The 26,326-nt window shown below is 38.1% G+C and overlaps 1 protein-coding gene across 7 annotated transcripts in view; it reads left to right on the top strand.

The window, feature by feature from the left end:
• Positions 1–26,326, top strand: part of MAPK10 (mitogen-activated protein kinase 10) — a 171,137-nt gene that overhangs the window by 33,600 nt on the left and 111,211 nt on the right. For 4 of the 7 annotated variants that reach the window (XM_063335101.1, XM_063335093.1, XM_063335096.1 and 1 more), the window contains exon 3: positions 25,106–25,263. The exons of 2 other annotated variants lie outside the window; for them this stretch is intronic. The gene's annotated coding sequence lies outside the window, so the exon portion shown is untranslated. The remainder of the gene's footprint in view (positions 1–25,105; positions 25,264–26,326) is intronic. One more of the 7 variants, XM_063335095.1, reaches the window with a different exon arrangement.

Below are 26,326 nucleotides of genomic sequence, written 5' to 3'. Positions count from 1 at the left end.
TACACAATGTTTAAAGCACTTTTTTTTTTTTTTTTTTAGGGCAAATAATTTTTCTTTTTCCTATCTTTTGTAAAAGACACTAGTTGCCTGCAGGTGTTTAGGAAGCCTCATAGCAATTTAATGAGAGACATATAAAACTGCCTTTATTTTAGAACAGATATGCAGAAATTAAAGCAAGATTCTGAAGGATTCCACTGATTTGGGGTACTTCTCACTTTTGAGTTCTTAATGAAAGAATACTTTGAAGCTGATTGTGCCGAGACTCCTATGGAAAGTTTCTGGATTTGTGAGTTTTCTACTAGTCCTAGATTTCTGCTCTCACAAACAGTTCATATAGTCAGAGCTTGACATAGGATGTTTGAACTAAAGAGAATTACTGAAATTAGCTGCCCCCTGTGAACTGTAAGCAGTTTTCCATTTTTATACCGTTAGAAATGCTGTGGCAACAACACAAATGGTATTGTTGTCTGGAATTTAAGGTGTCATGAAACCTCTTGGCCCGGTAAGACTTGAGCAGTTAGGCACAGGATGGCATCAATGTTAGCCAGCTCAGTAAGCAGATATCTATCCTGTGCCATTTTCTGTGTGTTTCCTGTAGTTGGTTATGGCTTATTGGATTTTACTTTAACTATATTATCTGACTGTTCTTAATATCCATGTGGATATTGTGATTTATGTTTGGTTTTTTCAGACTCATTTACTATGTGTAGAATAGCCTGGTTGAGAAATGTACTTACAATGATATTTTGCAATAATCCAAATAACTAGAATTTTTGCATTGCATGTGCAGGTAAAAGCAGCCTCACCTGGATTGTCAGATCATTTAGTCTCCAAATGTGTTGAGTTCTGTTAAAAAAGGTACTGGTTGGGTCAATTATATTTCAAGCAGTTTGTTTTACTGCTCCTTATGTTATTGCTCTTTATTTCCACCATTATGTCACCTTTCAAAAAGCATCTGTTTGTAGAAAGTCTTTGTCCTAGGCTATATTTCACACATAAGAAATGATTGAAGGTGTCATTGCTTTTTGAAGTCCCATTTGTGTTTTAACAGTACATGGTGCATGGTACAGCACCCATATTGTACATGGCAGTTCTACCTCTTCTGAATTCTGCATATTAATATGCTCCTATGGTGAGAAATAATTTCTAACTTTCCTTTCTCAGTTCTGGATGCAGCTTGTTTGTACCTTAGTTAATGTTTTGGAAATAATGTTTTGCAAGGTAGTGCCCATTGTCACATAGGAAGATGAAATGGATAACGTCTTAGGGTCTACATTAATTTTGGTTTATTTTACTATTAGTGCTTCTCATTTTCTTTAATACAAGTGGAATCTGTAGGGCAGCTTACTAAGATAAATTGCTATTAATTTACAGTAGGTCTTAATGTGCCCATTCATCTACAAACTGGCCTTTAATTATTTAGAGACTTTTCTATATTTGCAATGGCTGTATCTTTCTTTATCCAGATTAAGGCTATGCTTTGTTCATCTTATGCCATCTTGGCAATACAAAGATATCATATGTTAGTCAAATAAGCACATTCACACCTACTTTTATTGTCAATGGCTTTGGTTCAGAATAGGTTTGCTGTAGTGTGGGAAAACTTAAAATACCACTTAAAAGTGACTTGTGTACAATTCCAAAATTCCATGGATGATAGCTTATATTTAGTACTGAGAATAGACATTTTGCTTTTGTCAGCAGCAGGAAGGAGGAAGGCTACAGGTATTGTAATAAAAACTTTTTGGCAGTTGACTTGGTTAAATGTTTTCATATAGATTGATTTTTCCTGGATAACATTCAGATATGCAGCATGCTGTTAGATATGAATATTATTTGTTTATTGGAATAGCTGATGATATTTTAAAGACAGACAGAACTGTGGTTGCCTACAGCCCTTCCAAATGATGCTTTCTGTGTTGTACCAACAAAGTAATGCTATTTATTGTACAGAAAACAAACAGAAGAATAATGAAACAAGACCAGCCTGGGATGCTTGTTCCCCATTTGCTTTTGCAAATGCTTGTGTTGATTCTAGGGCAAGAAGTGTGGCCTGAAGCTAAGAGAGGAAGAAAGTTTTCACTGGTTGTTAAGAAATTACTCCCAAAAGGAAGAGCAATTAGTAAAATAAACAAGGTGGTCATGGAGGCATCATTACTGCAAGTAAAACATAGCTTTCCACATAAAGATTGACAAGGTGTCACACAATGAATACAGACTGGACTCTACTAGCCAGGGTATGCTGTGCCTGTAATTTTACCACATAGATTAATGAGCTGTCCTTCATGAATCCCAGGCCCTGGAGGCAAGGGGGAAGGCCTGGAGAGAGGAAGAGTTTTCCCCAGTAGAGGAAGATCAGGTTAGAGACCACTTGGCCGAACTGGACATCCATAAGTCCATGGGCCCAGACAAGATGAACCCGCGAATGCCGAGAGAGGTGGCAGATGTTATTGCTTGGCCACTCTCCGTCATCTTTGAAAGGTCATGGAGAAGAGGAGAGGTGCCTGAGGACTGGAGGAAGGCCAATATCACTCCAGTTTTCAAAAATGGCAAGAAGGAGGACCCAGGGAACTACAGACCAGTTAGTCTCACCTCTGTCCCTGGGAAGGTAATGGAGTGACTTGTTCTGGATGTCATGTCATATCCAAGCACGTTCAGGAGCAGGAAGTTATTAGAAGTGGTCAACATGGATTTACCAAGGGTAAATCATGCTTGACCAATCTCATAGCCTTCTATGATGTTATAACTGTTTGGCTGGATGAGGGCAGAGCAGCAGATGTCACCTACCTTGACTTCAGCAAGGCTTTTGACGCTGTCTCTCATAACATCCTCCTTAGGAAACTGAGGAAATGTGAACTAGATGAGGGGACAGTGAGGTGGATTGAGAGCTGGCTGTGTGACAGGACTCAGAGTGTTGTGATTAATGGAGCAGGGTTGAGTTGGAGGCCTGTAACCAGTGGTGTCCCCCAGGGGTCAAAACTCGGACCAGTATTGTTTAACATATTCATCAACAACCTGGACAAGGGGACAGAGTGTATGCTCAGCACGTTCGCTGATGATACCAAACTGGGTGGGGTGGCTGAGTGCCATGCTGCCATCCAGCGTGACCTGGACAGGCTGGAGAGCTGGGCAGAGAAGAACCTAATGAGGTTCAACAAGGACAAGTGTAGGGTCCTGCACCTGGGGAGGAAGAATGTCAGGCACCAATATAGGTTAGGTGTGGACCTGCTGGAAAGCAGCTCTGAAGAAAAGGATCTGGGGATCTTGGTAGACAATAAATTATCCATGAGCAAGCAATGTTCCCTTGTTGACAAGAAGGCCAACAGAAATCTGGGCTGCATAGGGAAGAGTGTGGCCAGCAGTTCAAGGGAGGTCATTCTCCCCCTCTACTCTGCACTGGTGAGGCCACAACTGGAATACTGCATCCAGTTTGTGGCTCCCCAGTTCAAGAGGGACAGGGAACTACTGGAGAGAGTCCAGCGTAGGGCAACAAAGATGATTGAGGGACTGGAGCATCTCCCTTATGAGGAAAGGCTGAGAGAGCTGGGACTCTTTAGCCTGGAGAAGAGAAGGCTGAGGGGAGACCTTATTAATGTTTACAAGTATCTAAAGGGTGGGTTGAAGGAGGATGGAGCCAGACTCTTTTCATTGGTTCCCAGTGACAGGACGAGGGGCAACGGGCACAAGTTGGAACATAGGAACTTCAGTTCAAATACACGGAAAAACTTCTTTACGGTGAGGGTGACAGAGCACTGGAACAGGCTGCCCAGGGAGGTTGTGGAGTTCCCTTCTCTGGAGACTTTCAAGACCCGCCTGGATGCAGTCCTGAGTGATGTGCTCTAGGCAATCCTGCTTTAGCAGGGGAGTTGGACTAGATGATCTCTAGAGGTCCCTTCCAGCTCTGAAATTCTGTGATTCTGTGATCAATTGTTTTCAGTGAAATTCTTCTAGATAGTCGCATGTTCGAAATGGCAGGACTTCATCCTGAAATCACACCACAGTCTGTCAAATTCAGTGACTCTTTCAGATTATACAGTGAATCTCCTCTCCTGTAATGTGGTTTCTGCCTTTACATTTTAACTAATCATAAATTTAAATCTCTGTATGAGGGGAGTAATTTCAGGTCAGGAATGCAATCTGTTGCACTGGTTTTAGTCCACTGCTGTCCTTGATTAGTGCACACTAGCAAGTTCCTAAGTATGTAAGAAATGCCATGGAAATGAGTGTAATAAATGTTATCTTTGCAGTTAGGCACATATTCAATTATTTTGCTGATTCAGGATGATGCAGACAAAGAAAAGTGCCTTTGGAATAGGGAGTACATTTTCTTTTGTGGGTATTACACTATAGATGTTAATAGCATTCAACAGGTACCTTGGATAGTTTCTTATTAGGAAGCAGAGAATTTCTTGTAGTAGTAGTAGCGTGAATTTTGGCTATAGAAACCGAAATGACTGGAATAGATACTGGCCTTTTTGTAAGGAGAAGGTAAACATAACTTGTGCCAGCATTGCCAAGTTACTTGTTGCATGTGTTTCTACTTAACTTTAGGTATTCTGATGATACATCTAGTCTTTTAGAAACTTTATCAAATGTATTTTATGGTGTCGTTGTTTTTAATACTTAAAGTACTCTGGTAATAATTACATTTTCATGTCTCATCAGGATTCTATTACTGTAAGTATTTTTGGTCTATTTGGAAAACACCAGAAAACTTCGCACTGTATGATCAGAGGCTGAAACAGTTTAATTCAAAACTTTTCCTTTTGTATTCTGTGAGGTAGTTTTCTTAAACTGTTGTAATGTTTTGGTTTAGTGAGTGCAGGGTCTGAGCTTCAGAAAAGATACTACCAAAATAGGATTCTAACTTTATTAAAAAACTACAGGTACTAGCTTCAGTGGGGAAGCGCTTCACTCTGCAACAGTCTGCGTTGCTTGCACAGGACTCGGTGTGAGAGGACTTAAGGCGTGTTCCTCTGGTCGATACACTTGGAAGGAGACCTAAAGAATGTCTCAAAGTTGAGTTACTCAAAATACTCAGTCAAAGGTAGCTGAAGGTGCGTTATCAGCATGTTTTGTCACCAAAATGATGAAGTATGGGACCTAGCTGATGGGACAAGATCTCTGGAAAACGAGGTTTGATGTTCTTGCAGCTGATAGAGTGCTGAGGAAGGTGGGCATAGAGAGCAGGGACTAGAGAAATTGCTTCTATAGTAGTCTCAAATTCCACATACGCTAACTTTTATCAAGTAGCAATGGGAAATCTGTCTCTCTATGGCTCAGTCCAAAATGTATTAGGCAGAGGAGTCACAGGCCTGTGCTGTGCCTGGAACCATGCTATTGTAAGTAGTTGCTTATTTTGCCTGAAATTAACACCCCAAATTTCATTTGATCAGCTTTTGCTGAAACGTGAGATGTATAAACTCATCTTGTGTGAACTTAAGTCAGTCCTTAAAATGATGACAACCATTCAGTAAGATTCCATATTTTGGGATAGTGGAAATTTCCTTGTGACAAAAAAATGGTAACAAAAATTGGGAAATAGGAAAGGAAGAATAGCGGTGAAGTGGCAGAGAAATAGAAACAGAATTTTGTTTTTATTTACAATTGAATAAAATGTCCTTGTACGAAGAACTTTTTTTCAGACTAGAACTTGGCATCTTACAACAACCACTGAAATAATGAAAGGGCCATTTTGAAAGGACATTCTGAAAATAATTAGTATCCTTTGCATTCCTTCAATAACTTGAAGAACAGTCAATTTCTGCTTATATTCCTGTTAACAAAGAAGCAATTTACTTCTTGATACATTGAAAACATCCTTGCACTTTCACCCTAGTGAAAAATCAGTATTATGACTCCCTGTTGTTTGAGTATGAAAGCTCATTTCTGTAATTCAATTAAAGAGAAAGAACCAGCAACTCCTGTAAACTCATTACAATAAAGATAGAATCATTAAGGACATTATTAGATATCATAATGTGGATCTAGGAGACAGGTTGACAAACTTTCAATTTTTCTATGCAAGTAGAAATGTCAGCAAGGAAGTATATCTGTGCACATTTGTCATGGACTTAAGAGAATCTAGGGAGAATGTCAGGGAGCAGGAGCTGCGTTGCACGAGGAGACTCAGCTACAGCAACGCAGCTCTGTAATAAAGTAGGTTGAATTAATTCTTTAGAACAACCATGAAGGCTGACCTGAAGGTGATTACAAGATGGGCAGTAGATTGAGAAAAGGAAAATATATTGCCATTTCATTTTTAATACTTTAAAGCCTAACCTATATGTAAACACATTGAATGATGAGAAAAAAAACACACAAACAACAACTTTTTTAAAGGAAGACCCACTATTTGTGCATTTCTCATTTATTCTACACTTTGGACATTTGACATGGTTTTTGATATATGCGTATATCAGGATGATGAGACACAGTTTCAGTTGCAATATGCTGCAAGATAATGGCCTTCTCCTTCCATCTCTACTCCCTTCTTGTTTTGGCTTTTCACACATATTTTTTCTCAATGGATCAGACTGCTTTACTGCTATGGAAAGTTGTTCCTGTTGTCTTCTTATAATTGTCTACAATTCACTGTTGTCTGTCCAGTAATTGAGCTACAGTAATATATCTGACTCGCTGGTACGGGACACTGATAAGCTCACAGTGGGCTTTTGTAGACCAGAGTATGATATATAAAAATAGCAAAATATATTTGTGTGTTGCATCTATGGTCTGATTTCTGGTATAACAGTATCTGTAGTTCACAGTCGATTCCCTAAAACATCGCTTATTAAATGCTTTGACTGATGGGTAATAACCATCTCAAAGAAGGAGGAAACCGGAAAGTCCATGTTTAAGAATATGACACAGGACTTGCAGTAGTCATTTGTTCTGTGTCAAGTGGACCTCAGCTTTAAGGGGTTACTGAATTATGACCATTTCAGTTGGTCTGATGTGCATTTAGACTGTTTGAGTTGCTGTTTTTGAAGGTTACATTTGTTATGGGGCCTTCCGGTTACTTCCAATATTAACTAACAGGTTATGACACCCAGTAGAGTTCATGTAGAACAATGTATCATGCAAAAAGTTGTCCAACCCTCTTATGAAACTGGTAAATTTGTGTAAAACAGGGTCTTTGGCTCTTTGTTTAGCAAGGGAATGTCCCCCCTTTACTATCCTCACCTCCATTAAATTGCAATCGTAGTATAAGGGGAATTATAGACAAAGATTTTAAAACTTCTGCATTCACAATAATGTTTGTCATACCAAGTGTTCTTTTTTCATCTTAGGGAACCTGAAAGATTAATCTCATTAATGAAGTCCTGGGTCATACATTGTTTGGCATGCTAGCAAAACCCATTGGTTTTCTAGCATGTGTGATGTGTGGAGAAAAGTTTGGAGTAAAGTGGACTTACTTCTTTTATTTTTCTCCTAATTAGATTTCTTTCTAATAGCTGTACATAATGTTGTAAAAGAGTGGGGGAACAAATTGGCTAGCCTTGAACTGTCCTAACATTCCCAAGCAGTGAGAAGAGAGCCAAGAAAAAGCCTGTCTATGCTAAGGTGTATTCTTTCCCTTAAACGAGAAGAGGTGAAGTACTATCTTAAGTTTCCTCCTGTGTTATTTGGGTTAAAATGTAAAGTTACAGGGATTGATATAGCAAATTGTAGTTTGGAAACCGAAATAACAGGCAGTATTTTCCCTTTAATTTTTATTTAAGTCTGCAGAAGTGTTTTTTTTATAGGCTTAAAGCACTGAAAAAAGTCCCGAGCACATCCATGTTCTAGAAAAAAAGTTTTAAATTTATAAAGTCACTTCAACAATCAGCTCCTTAGTGCTGATGCTCTGCTGCATTGCTGCATTTGCAGAATACTGGCAACATTATCTGTGCTGCACAGGACACAACTATAAAGGGAATTTCTGCTCCAGTGAACTCTCATCCCAGAAAGCAGACACAAAGAATGGCTCGACTTGCTGTACATCCCAGAGAAAGGAAGTGACTGTAGATATAATTTCATGTCATTAAATAATTTCTGAAAGGCTTCCCTTTGTGCTTTCAGTTTTTAGTGATTTTGGTTGGCAACTGCAATTCACAAAATATTTGGCAGTGTCTGCGGGCTTTTCAAAGTGTTTTTGGTAACCTCAGGGAGCAGAAAAGAGCTCATTTTTTCTGGAATAAGTTATAGCTTCTTACTTTGATATTTTCTTACTTCTAACGGTCACATTGAAATCAATGAGGATTTCCTTGCCTGATGATTTTTAAATCTGCCCTATAGAGACTCTTCTTAGAGTTTTTTACTGTCGTATCTGTTATAAAACTTCAGATGTTAAGGACATCTTGCAATATGGTGCCCAGATTCTCTGAAAGTTGAAGGACAAACAGTTCATTGAAAGAAGTCAAGTTCCTTTTTTCTACTTGTATGGAATTGTGCTGTTACTGCTTTTGACAGATAATCCTGTAGTGACAACTGCAGGCTTGTGACTACTGTTTGTTTGCTGGAGGGTTTGTGGTAGGAACAATGGGAGATAAATATAAGCACGAAGGACAAAGATGTGTAACTCACAGCCTGAAATGGACGTTGGCTATCTATCTAGATTGCTGGTAAAAATTAATACAGCTTCATAAAAAGGAACTCTTTAAAAAAAGCCTGTGATATGGGCATACTGAGCCACCCTGGAGAGGGATGGATAGGAAGAGTCAGTACAAATTATTTTTTCTCTAAGGTTTTTATTGTCTGTGAAATTATTAAAACAGACTTACTAAGTTAAAATCTACATGATAAAGTTGACAATCTTGAAATGAGCCACTAAATAAAGTCTTAATTATTTTATGTTTCATATATGAAGGACTCAGGATCTCAAGGGGGCCCACCAATGGGCTCATCAGTGAGAAAATCTGTGCTTGTTGAGTTTGATTGTTGCTGGAAGTTTCTAATCATAGAGGAGATGAGATAGTATTTAAAAACAAAGCCCACATGGGAACAGTAGGGCCTTACTTGTAATTTGAATGGATATTCCTTACTCTTCGGTACTGCAGTAGAAGTTAGGTGCTCTGAAAAGATCTAACAGGCTAGGGAAAGCTGCAGCCCATGAGGAAATAGAAAGTGATCTCTAAGGAGAATTAAGGACAAAAAAACTTTTTTCAGAGAGAAGGTTATAGATTTATGTACGTATATCCAAGACACCAAAGTATACAGTAGTTAGTAAAGGGATAGTACTTTTTCTTCCAAAGATTACAGAGACATTTTCCATGAAGTTTTCTGGTGTGTATAATAAATTTGTTGACACATCAGCATGCCCAAAATAGGTAATTTTGAACGGCTTCACACTGTATAATGCCAAAAGTTCTTATATAGTTCATAGAAACACAAACAAAAGGGTGGAAAAATGCTTAAAATATGACATGCTATGTTTGAGCTTTAATAGAAACACACAAAAAATATGTGAAAAGAAGCACAATAAGAAATATTGTAAAAAAACCAAATAATTTGAGGACTGGAGATGTAGGCAACACAAAGGTGTCATTTCTGTAAAATGTGCCTATACTATAAAGAAAGATGCTGTTTAAAAAAACAAACCCAATGCGTATGCTTTCTTTACTTGACCTTCAAAAGTGGGTGAGGCTATAATAGTGAAGATAAAAGTCTGGAGAGGAGGAGTGTTCTTGGACAGCATGTCAAGAGCGGACAGTGATTGGCTGTATTGGGCACAACAGTTGCGGTAACAGAAGCAAGCTGGATATGGAGGTTGCTGTTCAGAGAGGATGTATGCTGTTTAGAGAGAGCGAAGGGGAAAGAAATGGAAACCACAGAAAGCCTTCAGTAGTCTGACAGCATATCCATTTCTTGTGACGAGAAAATAAAGAGATACTAGTAGGATGTGGTAGGTTAGTACATTCAGCAAACTTGAAAGGAATGGAGACAAAAGTTTTCTCAGGGTTTGGTAAATACTCAGGGTTGAGAGGGACTTGCTTATAGTGACTTTCAGCTTGTTAAACCATTTGGTTTAGTGAGTTGGGAACTCTGGCAGTTAATTTTTACAGGCTCGTAGGTTGAGGAGAAATGGGAGTCAGACACATAGCCCCAAACAACATCTGAAAGATGCCTCATTTTTTTCTCAACAAAGCACTGACCTGCCCTTTTGGTCATTGCAGCAAAAGTAGGAGTCTTAATATCATTAACAGCAATAATAATAACACAATAATAAAGCATTGAAAACTAAAATATATCAACCCTTGTTGATGCAAATAATATATATTTTCAGCTTTCTAGTTGTCATTGCCGTTCATATTTGTTCTTTATTGTTTCACTACTTATTGCCATTTTGGATAAACAACTGTATAGGGCACAGATCCTGTCTTTTTGGATGTGACTGCTCTACAAAGAACTGCTCATACAGCAATTGCCACAAAAAGCTATGCCTTCAGCTACAATGAAGCAGTAACTGAGCTTATCTGCTAAAGCATTTAGTACTTGATATGAAAGCTGTGAAAGTGTGTGGTGCTGTGCCATGGCAGTAGCTTACATCATGTTCAACTGTTGTGTTGTATTGTTAACAATAAATTCAGTGGAAGATACAGCTAGTTATCCAGCCAAGTAACAGGTTTTACTGCTAAAATCCATAAAGGTCAATAACTCCAGTTAACCCACAGGTAGCTTTAGATGGCAAGCTGAATATATTGTATGCAATAGAGTGGAATATTATAATCAGTCCTAGAAATCATAACATCAGCAGTGTGGGTGATGAATGTATTCTGCAATAGCTCAGTTCTGGCTGTCTTTTCTTAAAATTGATTATGACCAGGCAGACCCCCTGAACTCCACTGATGGTAGTAAGGTTAGAGCATTAACAGCTGATGCTCATAGTTTTATCACCGAAAGTTACCTGCTGGACATATCATAGGTAGATGACTACCATGGTTGTGACTGTTACTTTACCTGTTGTCTTTGATTTTTGCAAAAGGGTAGATATATTTGCCCAAACAGCATTCTGCTGTGAGCAAGTCACTGCTGTAGTGGTCTGCTCCTTGTAAACCAGACTGGCAACTGTGCCAAACATCTTGGTGGTACTTCAGAAAGAGAGCATTTATGTTTAAGGAAGGTGATGCATTGTGAAAGCTGTCATGTTATGTTGTACTGATGGAGGAGCCAACTGGAATTACTGAGACAGAACTCTCTTCAATCACTGTAACCTGTGATTTCTGAACTGAAAAGCATTCTTCTTAAAGCCAGCAAAAATGGATCTTTAGGTACTTCGAGGCAAAACATGCTAAAAATACTATAAATACCACCCTTCAAATATTGCATACAGAGGGATATTTGTCCAAAAACTGCAAGAAAACTTATGAATGAATTTTTGTCCAGTTAGACAAACCCATGAAAAAAAGATGTAAAAAGTAACTGACTAATGTTTAACTAAGGTGCACAGTATCTAGGTCAACCAGTTACATTTCTGATTGACCTGCCTTTTCTTACTTGTTGGCTGAAGAAAACAATCCAATGGATTATTTGAAGTTGGAACTTCAGTGTTTGCTATTACCACATTTCTCAGCAGCATTTGCTATTTGGGGCTCATTGCTGTGCTAGTGTGGTTTCTTGGCTTATGGGAAGTCATGGAATGGGATGCAGCAAGGAACTGTTTGGATTTTATCAAGCCATCATACCATACATCACCTGCTCAGCATTACTGTAGGACTTGTTGCTAAAGTCGATTTAGAGTTGCAAAATCACAAGTTGGCAACCTTGTCCTTCAGGCCATTCCTTCATTTGTTCTGCTCTGAATTATGCTGGTATGTATTGAGAGGCCATATTCAAGTGTCACAGTTGAATGTGGTGGGAGGGGCCTTTGGCAGTGTTTAAAGTGATGCAGGTAACTAATACTAATATCATTGTGTTTTTCCTGCCTGCAAGTCCTGGCTGGATGAGAATTAGATGAGGAAATGGCATCAGTGGCATGATGGGGCTTGTCTATGTCTGTCCAACCTAATGTTTCCTATGTAGTTTTAATGAGCTGATGTGCTATGCAGTAGCAGTTAGTAAGACACGACTCTCCCTTGGGAAGTATGAGCTAGCTGCATGAGCAGTGAGTGTGTCAAGAGGTAAATCCTGTAGCTGAATCGCCGGTTTTACAACTCCAGTGCAGTGCTATCTCATTTACTTGCTTTTTTAACTTTCTAGACCATGTAATGTAGTAATTGGTTTGATTTCCTTACTAATATAGTATCTATAATGCATACTTTAAATTTAGAGTCTTTTGAAAAGACTCATAGCAGATGAGCAAGTAGCTTAGGTGTTTTTTGGTGGTTTTTTGTTTTCTCTCTTGAAAAAAGCATAGAGGACTTCCAAACATACTTTAATTGAGAGTTGTTATTTCTGAGGCAGTTGATGTAGTGACTTAGAGAGGCCCTCAAACAAAGAGCAGCCAAATGGAAATACAACCTTGCCCTGTAGTGCTTTGCTTCTGATTATACTTGAAGCCTCACTCCTTGTTCCAAATAGTAAGAATCAAATCTTGTTTAGCATGTAAAAGGTCACAGTGTGCCTACAAAAGCAGCCTCCAAATCAGTCAGTATTCACGTTACCACAGATCACAAAGACATAAAGAGTAACCACATCAAGAGAAGATAAGAACCAGACAGTGAAATGATCTCAGAGGAGAATACAATTATGGCCCCAGCTAAATGAAATATGAACTAGTAATTTCACTTTGATATTTCAGCTTTTAGATATTCTGCTGCTTTTCTTATGCAAAATAACTTTTCAAAGGGTGGAAGAGGAAGCAGAGCTTCAGGAGCACTATCGTTCATTCACATTCCTCTACCTATGCTTCATGCAGACCTTGGCACCAAGAGGGTGAGCCAGTATTTAACTACGTCTGATAGTGTGAGGCCTGCAACAGTGTGAGGCCTGCAACAGGCCTGCAATTATCCTCTCAAGTTATTAAAAATAATCTTAAGAAAGACTCCTTTGAGATTCTGAAAGTGGCTTAGAAATGCAAGTTTGAAAATCATCAGCAGCAGACCTTTTTATCTGACTTGTATGTGGTTGGTTTGTGGTGAGGGTTTTTGGAGATGCTAGGTGAGTGATGTGGAGTGGGCTTTGCTTCAGATGTTCAGCAGCAAAAAACTTGCTTGGTTAATCTAACTTAGTGTATTATTTTGGGGACATCAAAGGTACGTATATATGATGCTGTTTCTTATAATCTCATCTACATAGCTGCTGTGCTTTTCCACACTTGTTTTGTGCAGCATCTGCTCTCAGTAATTTTTTTAAACTTTTTACGCCATTTCATTTTGCATTTTAAACTCTAAAACCCTGGTGGCAAAAAAGACGTGTATATATAAAGAAAAAATAATCACCTATATCCGTGATATAGTTAAAGATATATATCATATAATAAATAAGATTATGTAATATATTTCATTAAAGTATGCAAATTTATTTTCTGTGTTTATATTTAATGAAAGATGAGTTCGTGATCCTTACATGACTTGAGACTTAAGGGCTTAAAAAAAAAATTTAAAAAATTACCAAATAACAAACAGTTCACCATAAAAATGTGAGTATTAGCTACCTGCGTTTGGTGGCAGCATATAATCAGTGAAGGAGGACAGAGACTCACCAGGTGGCTTTGCCATTGTTCTTACTGCCCCAGGAAGTGTGCCAACTGCTCCCACAGTAGTAGGACTTAGTCTCCATCTATTCACTGTATCACAAGAGGAACTGTGAGTGCCAGGCTTGAATAACATTACCCATTCCTCTATGACCTTGCTTCTTTTCTCTGGTCATTAACTAGGACAAAGGCCTAGTGCTGCAGCTCTGTCAGTAGCGTCACACTGATTTATGTTAAGATGTTAATAACTAGAAGTTTCTAATTTATTTTGCTTTGTATTATACAGCTTTGACTAAAATGCGTCTGGTTGATCTTGGATATTAGAGAATATTTAAGTGGTGATAACTTTCTATTAGAATTACAACATTTTCTTACAGGCATAAAACTGATCAGAAGGGAGAAGAGAGCTAGTGAAATAAGGATGCTTTAGCTTAAAATTCAGCTTATCAGTTATGCAATTTTTTAGTTTTGATTTTTAGATTTGTTACACAACGTCCTTAAGCACATTCATCAGGGAAGTGGAATGCTCTAGGCTAATTACTTTGCTGAATCTGGACTGTAAAACGTGACTGAAAAGTATTAGGTTGACGCTGTATATATGAGGTCTTTATTGCAAACTAGAACACCATTTAATGAAATAATCCAAAGTCCAGTGAAATCAGTAGAAAGTTATCTATTGAATACACTAACTCGGTGTTGTCTTTTTGGCCAAATTAGCCAATGACGAGACAGATACTCTCCCCCCAACTCTCATACACAGAGAGGAGGAGGACAGATAAAGAGATATTCAAGCTTAGAAGGAACTAAGCTACTTTAATGAAATATTAAAATAAAAATAAAATAATGAAATAGATACAATATATACAAAACCATATCAGGTTCCCAGGATGATGTCACTGGCAGGCACTGAGGAAGTCCTAGACTGGACTCAGCAACAGGTGGGAACTGGATTCCAGAGCTGGAGTCAGGAATACGCAGATCGGGATCAAAGGCAGATGAACAGACAGGGTCCTCCTTGGACATCAGCCATTAAAGAAAGAGGGTTGACCCTTTGATCCCTCAGCTTTTATACTGAGCATGGGGCAGATGGGATGGAATACCCCTGTTTGTCAATTTTGGGTCACCTGTCCTGTCCACTCCTCCCCACAGGTGGGACCCCTCTACGCTTTTCCGCTTCTGACCCTCTAATGGGGCAAGTAATGAAATTAGCTGACCTTGGTTGTTATAGCAATAGGTATAAGCAAGAGCCTCTCTGCATACCATTCCTTGGCATGAACGATAAACATTGGTCTTACCGCTCTAAGAACAAACAGTTTTTGCACATGCTGTTAATTTTAGAGAGTTAGAAGAGGCCTAGCTAAGAAGGAAAATTATTGAACAGAAAGTTGGTTCTGTTTTACCTCAAACCAGGACACTCAGTACCAGGCAGAGTGACCTGCAGTCATTTTTTTGAGATTGTGAATGTGTTGTATAATCAGAAATGAAGTTACTGAACTGGCACAAAAAAATAATTCCTAAGGTTGAAACGCCTGTATCAATCATAGAAAGGTTCTCTGTTATAAGATTAAGAAATCTTGTATTTTATATAAATTATGTAATCCAAAACCAGGATGCCACGGATACTCAGGGAATGGATGTCAATAATTGCTGTCAGTATCTGACTGTACAGGAAGATTTATCGTGTCTTTGCCCCACTGTTAGCTTATTCTTGCTGAGTGTGAATGCCTTTTGGGAGATAAATGTATGTTTTCTCCAGGCTGAGAGTGTGGATGTTAATTTCTTGCCTTTTATTTACTACCTTCTGGCTCTTGTTTGTTTCTTTGAAAATTTAGTTTCACAGTGAAACATTTTGTACTTTCTATACTAAGCTTGTTAAACTGTAGCCTCTATTAAAACCTGAAGTAATTGTACAGTCTATTCCTTTTGGCTATCTTGAGATGAGTTGGGACTAGCCTGATACTTCTGCTGCTTCCCTTTGTATATGTTTAGTTGCAGTCTTTTCATCCTGTTAGACTCAGTTGTCTTGGTGTTTTTGTCTGAAGTATCTTTTGTTTTGATAGAAAATAAATGTAGTCTTACAGGTACATTTGTATCCATACGCATTCCATCAAGTGCACTGATCATACCAATATTTTATATCATTACGTAATGTTTAATGTTGTAATGTTGCAGCATTACTGTCCATTTCTGTTGACTAGACAACCTTTTTGGTATTATTAAGAGTAAAATATTAAAACACTTATCTCTTTTCCCCATTTTCTTCTGTGTGTAGTCTTTGCAGATATCATTTAATTGCCCACATTTGTAGGTATATTGCTATTTGTGCGTCTTACCTTGCCTATTTTCATTTTCTTTTCTGTTATCATTTTTACTAGTTACTATCTTAATATTTATCTTTTCCTATTTTTAACACAATTGCCAGTTATGTAGACGATTCATCCATACATAAAGTGCAGGGAAACCCAAATTTTTTTGAAGTATCTATATGCTTTAGGCATATAGATAGTGTGTGATGTTCAGAACTGGCTCTTTCCTTTATTTAGTTTTTGTTAAATGTATGTCTATGCTGTAGTCAGTGCAAGATTATAGTGCACATGCAACTGGTTTTAAATTAGCTAACTTGAGTGCTGAGAAGAGTGGAGTTCCAGCAGCATGGAACTCACTATGAACTACAGCAAAAATGGGTTGATGCCCAGCTGTTGCTGCTCATCTGCATGCTACTGTGGCTATTTTATTAGTAGTGCCCAGGATGGCTTGTTCAAAGCTTGTGTGCTCTATATACTCAGGCTGAAACCACAGCACTCTGAATTTACTGATAATTTAATACGAGAATGCTAAACTTGTTTCGGAAGTCAGGCTTGCTTTCAATATTGCAACACATAGTACGAGACCTGAACTTAGATGTTGGATTCATAACATGAGTTTGTGTTCCCCTGAGACCTGAAGGCATTTGCTTTTAGTGTCCTGGTCCAGTACAAAACAGAGAAAAGATCCAAGCTATCAAACCCTTTCCTTTTCAAAGGCAGCTGGATCTCATGTCCTTATTCCCTAGACTTCACAATGTCCTCCTGTGTGACACGTGATTGTAGCAACAGCAATGTGCAGCCAGAATATTAATGAAGGGGTTTTTTTGTTTGTTTTGAACTTTTTGATGAGCTCAAATGCATCAAGGATGTGCATATCTGACAGTACAAAGAGGTAAAGGACAAAGACCCGTGCTTGCTCTCCATCAGAGAGGTTTTTAAATATCTTGCCATTTGATGTACTTCATTCCACTCTAGAGCTGGAAAAGCTGTAGATTCTTTTCTAGCATGAGTGACCTAGCAGTATGCAGAGAGAAGTAGCTTTAATAAATCCAGGAAAGGTATTAAAGTAGCTATCCCTTTGAATTTGAGAAAAATGTTAACTGAACTCTTCCTGTGTACCTTAATAAATTTGCAAAGAGTTCCTTTGTAATCCATTTATTTATGGAAAAGACATTGAGCCAATTACAGTATTTACTGTCTCCATGTTGTCAAGCATGATCGTCCTTTCAGAGGTAGTAGTGTTTCTATACTTTGCTTCAGGCAGCAGTTGCATATGTGTCTAGTCTCTGAAGACAGTAATTTTTAACTTTCCTTCTCTGTGACCGGGGATAACTGGGTATCAGCCTTTCTTGCAAAGACATCAGTATCTCTTGGTTATTCATTCTGTGAGCTCCTTGAACATACATTGTCTGAAAACCAGTGCTGAACGGCACTTCACAAAAGGTTGATGAAATCAAACATTAGATTGTATAAATTTGCCACAATTACATGAATTTATTTGAGTAACTGTACAAAGACCCATGCTTGTGAGGACTTCTGCGTGTTAATATGTTCATGAACACCTGCTAATCTGAGCTTATCTTTACATGAGGTACACTTAGAATATGTGGTGCGTATTGCATAGAATACAGTAGGCAAGTTTTTACATTTGATGAAGAAGCAAGTTTATTGTGGGTTTTTTGTTGGTTTTTTTGTTTGTTTTTCTTTTTTTACCTTTATCAGGTGTATCATGGTAAATTCACTGTTACTTCCTAGAATATGGTACCATGTGCTCTGATGTTTTATTTATAGGATTGTCTTCTGTTTCTGTTGTACATTGCTGTTGCTGTTCATGTTGCTTGCAGACATGAACAGAAACTGTTATTCAAGACAATGTAATTGTGGTTATTTTTTCCTTAATGGTTTATTTCTTTGAGGGCCAGGTAGTGCACGCTCTTTTTGTGGGCCTGGGGAATCCCAGATGTAACTCTGCTGGCAAGCAGTGTTGCTTCATTGTACCTGTATGGTTTTGAGGAATGACAAGTAATCAATACAGCTGAAATCTTTTCAGATAAAGGACATAAGGGGGCTCTGCGTGCTTTAAGTAGAGAGAATATGTATCTGTTTGGCAGTGAAACCTAGTGGGTTGTGGGGTGGTGTTTCTGAAAGAATTCCTCTGATAAGTTTCATTTATATACATTTCAAATACATATAGTTTGAACTTATCAATTGAGATTGTTATTTGTGAATTAGGTATTTACCTGTGGTTTCCATGGGATATGTAGGAACATATAATAAAACGTGCTGATGCCAGAGTATGAACTTCGTTCCATCATAGTATGCAATTAGTAGTTTTATTCTCTTTGTGAGTAGGGGCTGAGCCAGTCAGTGAAGTTTGTCACAGTGGTTGTAGATATTGAGCTAGAGTTGACAAGAAATGAGAAACACAGGGTATTAGCATGGTATTTCTGTGATCTACAGTTGCATTCACGTTTGTGATTAAATACTGCTCAGCATCAGGTGGCTATCTTCTAATTGAGTCATTGTCTTGAAGGAAAAGGTATTTTCACAGTGTTTTCCAACATGAGCTTGAACACAGGAGTAATTTCTCTATTCATGGCTCATTTAATGTGAACAGAAATGAAGGAATCTCAGTACAGTCAAGGATACTTAAACCGATGTTTTCCTCTAAGGTAAGACCAGCTTTAGATTTTTTCATCAGTGATTTGGCTTTGCATGTTGTAAGAGGAAAATCCTGAAGAAACTAGAGAGAATTGCAGCTTATCCTAGATCGTATACTTGCGAATTCTGACATGTGTAGGGTCTGCATAAATATAAGGAGGAATACTCACAAAATGCACAGATGCGGTGGTCCATACTCAATTTGGTGTTTCATTAGGACTATGAACACAGCTGCAGGCCCAAAAGTAGAGGCTCATTAGTGAAGCTAGGCGAATGTTGATACTTGGGAAGGAAACATGTTCCTTCTGCAGTAGACAGTTGCATGCCTTGCAGATGTGTGAGGAAAACTGATAAGCTTTTGGCACCTTTGTCGTTTATGCCATCACAATGACATATCCTAATCCATAGGACTTTAGGCAGCTTGATCACTTAAGCTGTTTTATGTTTTTCAATTATGTATGTTTTTTCTGAGATTAAGCCCTTTGTACTTAGCCTTTGGTTTCCTTCCTTCCCTCTGAATCAGATAGGCAGTAACAAAAATAATTCTTTTTTTTTCTCCTCACTTTTGATTAGTTCCTTCAGTCTGCCAGGCCCTTATTTTGAAAATGACATGTAGAAATCCAAGGTTTATACTGTTTGGTTGAAGTTTATTAAAAAAAACACAACAAATAAACAAAAGTAGGTGAAAAAATACAATCTTAAGCACTTAAAATAAGGGAGCCTGGAGTGCGGACATTATCTCCTGGGTGAAGACCTACAGAGTAATTGAATTATTTTTAAAAAAAGACTTACTTGTCCAAAACCAGACCACATAGTCTCAGCCCAAAGCAAGGGTGTGTGATTTCCTCTTGGTGATCAAACCAGATATAATCTTTTCATGAGCTTTTACAGCTCCATGTTTTGCTGCATTCAAATCTTTTATTGGTTTATAAACATGACCTACTGATGTTGTAAAGGATGTCTCCTAAACATTTTGTCCAATCTTTAATAGCTATTTTATAACCTGCACTGACAGGTGCTTCACAGTTTCTGTAGGTCAGGGCAATTCAACATGTTATCTTACACTTACCCACTTTGTAGTAATTTTACCAGATTTAATGTCTGTGACAGAAAGAATTCTGTGTTTTACTGTGAAACAGGCCACCGCGTAGTGAGAGCAGTACTTAACAGCTTCATGGTGGTGTGTTTCAAAATAGGCTTGCTTAGTCAACGTAATAGAAAGAAAACAAAAAGAGTCAGTCTCTCTCTCTCTCTCCCTTTTGCCTTCCTCCCCAAGCTATAAGCTGCTTAAACTGTTCCAGTCTTCATCTTAAGTAACTGCCATTCAGTGTTTCCTCAGTGAGCATTCACTACCAGTAACTGGGATTCATTAGAGGTAACTTTGTGCAGAAGGTTTACGTTATTGTACAACTGAGAGAGAATAGATTTAAGTATGGCAGCATGGATTCATACCTACAAGGTAATGATGAAAATAAATGATAATTAAACAGTAAAAGTGTAACAAAAGTATTTCCCTTGGTGGTGGTAAAATTATGCATAATCCATAGTTAAAATCCATGTGGCTCATCCCGCTAGTTTGTTTTCCATCCACATGCTTCGTCTGATAAGAAATATGTCGGCTAGGGAGGGACTCTTTTGTCTCTCTTGGCATTCCAGTTTGAAATATAACTTACGTTCCCATAGACATTGGGAATTTACACTCAAAGAGGGGTTGGATAATACCCGTTGTACAGACAAAGCTGATAAAATCTCATCTTGGTGAAAGCTCCTCTTGTAGCCTCAGTAGAAGAGGACAGTGTAAAGATGAACTGAATAAACCATTGAAACTATCATTGTGAAAGAGGGTCTGCTTTCACATTGAACTGTAGTTAAATGAAATGTATATACTCTTGGATGGGGCTTTGAGCAACCTCATATAATGAAAGATGTCCCTGCCCACAGCCTCTCATTTCCAAAGTGAATTTTTGTCTCTGTGTACTCATAAATCATGAGTTGAAGCTTCAAAACATTATTGGGTCTTTTTTTTTTTTTTTTTTAAATGGAGAATCTTTGTGTGTTCTTTTTTTTAATCTTTTGAGGCTTATTGAATGTGTTCTCAGTTGTCTTTCTGCAACTTTTAGGGACAGAAACTTATTTTAAATGGAAGTTAAAATTCTTAACCTGAAGCTTTGAGAAGAGCAACAAATACCATTGGACTTTGTGATACCATAATAACAGTTGTCAACACTAGCAATAATAGTGATAGGAAAAGTGAGCAAAGACTGGGCGTGTTGGGCAGAGGCTCATATACTTTTGAGGATAGCATACCTGAAGTTGAAGGGGCTACACTGTGCTATGGATTTATGCAAATGAGTAAAACATTTCTGTTGCTGAGGATTATTTATAACCACAACAAAACTGTGCTTCTCTACTGGTGGTGTTTGGTTTTAAAATTGCCCTTCCATTCCAGCTTTGAAATTTGTCCAGGAAAGATTTGTGGTAAATTTTGTGGACTTGCGGTGGTCACATTTCTTTTCCCCTTTTCCCCTTCTCCCCTTCCAACTAGAAGTAGACTTCTTGCAAATTCAGTTTCCATCCTGTCAGCAGAGACAGCTGCTTTTGTGTTTTGCTGACTCTGCATGTCTTTGAGAAGTTCTGCTTCAGAAATTTTCTTCCATTCCCAGTCATGGAAGTGCTCCTACTGTGGAGCTGGTATAGTGTACGTGTCATTTTATTTTTATCTTCACTGAAATGCAGCCAGGACTAGGCATGAATCCACCAAAATGTCTTGGAAATGGAAATATCTTTCTGTGGCTGGTTTAATGCGCCTTTCTGATTGAGAATTGGAGGCATCCATCTTGCTTTGACAAGGTTTTTAAACAGCCTATTCATTATTGCTGATGCTGTGAATTTCATTTGTACAACATCTTTTTCAACATATGGACTGATAAACCGCATCCTGCTTAACAGTAGGATAGAGACTTCTTTTTTACATCATGGCTGAATGTTCTTCAGGACTGATTAACAATTGAACAGCACATGCTGGCTAATCTAGAAAAGGATCTGATATTCTTCTCTAACTATTAAAGTATTGCAGCTAAGTTCTGTCTACCAAAAAACCTCAACCCCCCGCCCCAAACCCCAAACATTGCACTATGTGCTTAGTGTTTCACCTTCAAATGTCAGTTTGACAGCACATGCTGCCTGATTCTTTAAGTATGAAGCCATTCTGCTAAATTTAATAGGCTTAATTTGTAAACTTCATTGAACTAATGCCCTTTCTGATATCCAGTAAAATTGTTTCACTGGTAGTATATGGCTGTTAATTTGGGCAAAATTATGTGCTACTATAGAACAGAATGGATGTATTTGTTATAGAAGAATGGTTGCTTGTCACCCACCCTTCTGTGACTGACTGGGTTGTTCTGCAATCATGCGGGAATAGTATCCCACAAATGTGTATTCATTTTTTTTTTCAATATATCTTTGAGATAGAAGCTTCTGTTTAAAATAAAGCAAGAGCATTCTCATTGAACAGCTTTTGGACATTATTTGGATTATACAGAGAAAAAGGAGATACAATTATAATAATACATGCTTTAAATGAGACAGAGGTAAGTAATAAAAATAAAACTTTGTTTCAAAAGGTAGTCTCTGGTTTAGAGAGAGTAACCTCTCTTAAAAGAAAAATCCCCACAGAAGTGAAGGGGAGAGTAATTACTCTGAAACACATCTCTGAATTAATGAAATTGCTAAGTAGTGAAATACACTGACACATTTTTGATGAAAGCATTCTGCCTCTGAAGGAGAAGGGTGTTGTAAGGTGTTGCTCATTGTGGCATGCTTCATTGCTGCCTGTGTGGCTTTCCTAAAGCCTACGAGATATTAATGGACTTAGTGATTTCTTTTGCATGCATGCATCTATTTAGTAAGGGTGCTATAACGTTAAAATGATTATACAAGTCAGCAGTAGAAGTGCAAAGCCAGGAAGATTATCTCTGTGACCGAGGTTTGCTTGAATTGTACATCCCTTGTACTAGCTGCAAAATAAAATAATTCTTGTGTCGGAGTTTTCCTACAAGTATGACATCACAAGTTCCCAGGGAGGGGTAAATAGCCAGTCTAAAATAAACCGGAAGTTTCTTATATGGTGGATCTGAAATACTGCTATGAGTTTTCACTCCTGTTGAGCTTTACAGTGTCCATTGGTGGTTTCACTCATCTTGTTCCAGATATGTGATTCATCTCTGGTGAACCTAAGCCAGTGGTATTCTATTTCCAAATCTTCCCCCAGTCCCTCATGAGATGTGCACTGGGGAACCCTGGAGTCACTTCATGGAAGCTGGGCCTTGAAAATGCTGTGGGGGACTGTTAAGGGCCATGCCCATATAGAGGAAATGTGCTGCAGTCAGATGCTTTCTCAGCTGCCATGTGATTCTGTATGTCTTCTAGAGATGTTTTGTGAGCTCACAAAGTAGGCACTCATGCCATGTTGAGCAGAAACTGATAGTTACTGTGGTCACTCATGAAGTGACACTGATAATTTAACCATAAGTAGTTACTGGTTAATAGTCCACGTCTGGCAGGCTTTCAAAATCCAGGGGTAAATGACAATACAAAGGCATTTACTCTCAGTAACTCGATGCAAATGTGGTGGAAAAGTGTTTTGTAGCCAGAAGATCAAGTCTTGTTGGCTGTAGCTTTTTTACTTGTTGTGAAGTAGATAAGAAAACTCCTTGACTTAAATGAAACATTGAGCTCTTCTGATCGGGCTTATTAGACCTATTTAATCAGATTACAGTAATTCAAATGCAGTGGCTGTTTAAAATGATATTTGATATTTGTAAAGCAACTGACAGAAGAGTATAGTAAACATACAGGCTCTTGGTTAACAGATAAAACTCTCAAAGTTTTATAGAGGGCTTAAACTAGTTCATAATGGAGGTGGGCATGACCCTGATTAACCTTTCTGCCAGCAGTTAATTTGACCCAGAGAATATAAATTTTCTGTGAATTCATTTATGTCTTTGTAAGCCTAGTGTTCTGTTGAGCACTGTTCTTCTGAAGCTATAGATTTTATTGTTTATAAACAGGAACTTCTCCACTGAATGTAATGCAAATCGCAAGGGCATGTTCCATTGTGAAAAACAAGTTATAAAAATATCTGTCAGAAATAATTACAGTTGATCCTGCTGTTGGGTAGGAATATAGACTGGATAATTTAGTGGTGTCACCTTCAGCAATATTTTCTATAGCTCTGTTACTAGTCATACCAGAATTTAACTCAAAACAGTCAGAAAAGCCTAAAAGCACGTGTAAGGAAAAAACAGGGAAAGGAAAAGTTAATAATCTTGTATTCTTGGCTTTGCACAGTGGTTTGTGACAGGGACTTATTCTTCCATGACTATGCAGAAAGCAGACTATGCTCATGGATACTGTTTTTGAAGATTTGGGGGCTTTTGAATGTACAAGTGTTTCCCTGTTTTTTCACTAACACCTAAGGATGTCTTAAAGACCTCAAACAGCTGTTTGTTCCTTTTAAGGTTTATACCTTAAATCAGATGTGGCATACAGTTCAACCCTTTGTAGAAGACTAAGGGTATATGGAGGTAAATATGCCGTATGGTTGTCTGAAGTGCATATTTTGCCAAGTTGTCTGTAAGAGTGACTTTTAAGCAGGCTGCAGACTAAGTTAATGGGAGAAGTTGCAAAGCTGTTGGTTGCCATTGCCCTCTGCTCCCCTGTTCCCTAGATTATAAAACGTTACAATTGTTCAGGGCAGCAAGGCAAAAAGAAAGACGAAATGTATAGTTTGCAGAACCAAAAAAAGGTAGGTTTGTAAACAGCTATTGTAATTTCATGGATTTTGTAGGAATTTAAGTGTCAGTATTATTTTTAAAGAGCAGACAACAATACATCTTTCTAATGTACCCTTTCCTCACTGATACACAGTTGATAAGATTTCATTGATTGCCTCTGTTAAATTTCTACTCTTGAGTATTTCAACACTGATGTTCTGGGGGTTTTACTTTACCTTTCCTCATGTTTCTTTATTTCTCCAAATAAGGAATTTTCCCTTTCCTGTAAGCCTTCAGTACTGTGCAGGAAGATGATTCAGGATGTGGACTTCTTATTCTTGTATAATGGCACGTTTAAGGAATAACGTATTGCTTGTTTATTTGCCCTTTGAACTGTTCTCTGTACCCAAAAGTCCACAGCTACAGAAATGTTCTCTACCTGGAGATGAACAAGACATTGCATTCATTAACTATCGCAATGCATGGTAGTGACCTCTAGGCTTTTTTAATCCAACAGAGTATACCAGTGTGTGACAATACTGACATTAGAGAGGCCGCAGGGGGTTTGAAGGAAACCAGCTAGTTTAATGAGAGAAAATGGACCACTCAGTGTCCCTTGCTCAAGTTATCTGTGCTGTTTTGAATTGGAGCATGCTAAAATGGAACAAATGGTCACAAAATGCGCTAACTGTCCCAACTCAGACCCAGGCTTCCTTAACCCTCCGTGTCTTTAACTTCTTTGACAGCTGTCTTCTACTGGAACAGAGGGGGAAACTTGGCGAGGCCACATCTGTTAAGCAGTGGTCCCCAGATTTGCAGCTCTCCTGGGGAAGACCTCAGAACAATTGCAAGTGCGTCACCTGGATAAAATGTAAAACTTTGCTGTCAGACTATCCTATCCCTGGTAAGGCATCTGGGGCCACCTAATTACTGATGAAAACAAGCTTAGTTAAAAAGGAAAATCCATGCAAAAGAAGTGAACTACTATAGATGTTACATGTTTGTGAAATGTTCGTATTGCACTGCGATGAGTGTACTGTAAAAACGCAGACAAATAGGAGGAGAATCAGTTCAGGAAAAGAAACACTTTCTTAGGGGTGTTTTGTAATTTGTTTTTTGCAGCTATAGTTTGTAGTCTGCTCCCTGTGAGGGAGAACGATTGTGACCAAAGCCTTCATTTATGAAAAATGCCTGTGAGCGTTACAGACAGAACTAATTTTGATTTGACCAGTCAATGAACCTTTGAAAAAACATTGAATGAGTATGATGTTTTGCATGATAACTCTAAGCATGGACAGGGTGTGCGTGAGGTAGGCTGTATTCTGTAGACATGACCTATTTAGCTGTGTATCTTACTGTGAAGTTTCACTTCTAAATCTAAGTCCAGTATTACTTCGATTCTGTGAGTGTGACTCTGCAGCTGTGGATCGTATGCAAAGCCTTACACACATTTACCTCAGTGGGCTAGAGGACATTGCACATGCTGGGATTTCCTTTAGGCCTGTATTTAAATTTTTGCAAAATCAAGATCTCGATGCACTTGTAATATTCTTCTCTGTGTAGCACAGATGTGTAGTATTATAATACAAAAATAATATAATAATAGTGTAAATGGTAATATAAAAGATGATTTAGCAGTACCTGGTACAATGTGACTATTCTTAGTTCATCTTGAAGTGCCTTTACATTAATATAACAATGATTAATCACGATAATGTGCTAACACACTAACAAGGACTAAAGATAGTTCTGAATGACATTCTGTGTTAAATTCATTTGCCAAGTAATGCCAAGAAGCGCTGCAGAAAATCACAAGGCATTCTTGTATCTTATGTAGCTTTATTTTTTTTTTAACTTGGTGATTGTGGGTTTTTTTTTGTTTTAACTTGTTTGGTTGGGTTTTTTTGTTTAACTTTGATAAACATAGCCAAATAAGTTCATAATACAGCAAGACCAGGTAAACTTAG

Source organism: Chroicocephalus ridibundus, chromosome 5 (genome assembly GCF_963924245.1).
Source record: "Chroicocephalus ridibundus chromosome 5, bChrRid1.1, whole genome shotgun sequence".
NCBI lineage: Eukaryota > Metazoa > Chordata > Aves > Charadriiformes > Laridae > Chroicocephalus > Chroicocephalus ridibundus.
Note: the sequence above shows the minus strand (reverse complement) of the source record. Positions and strands in the feature narration are given on the sequence as shown.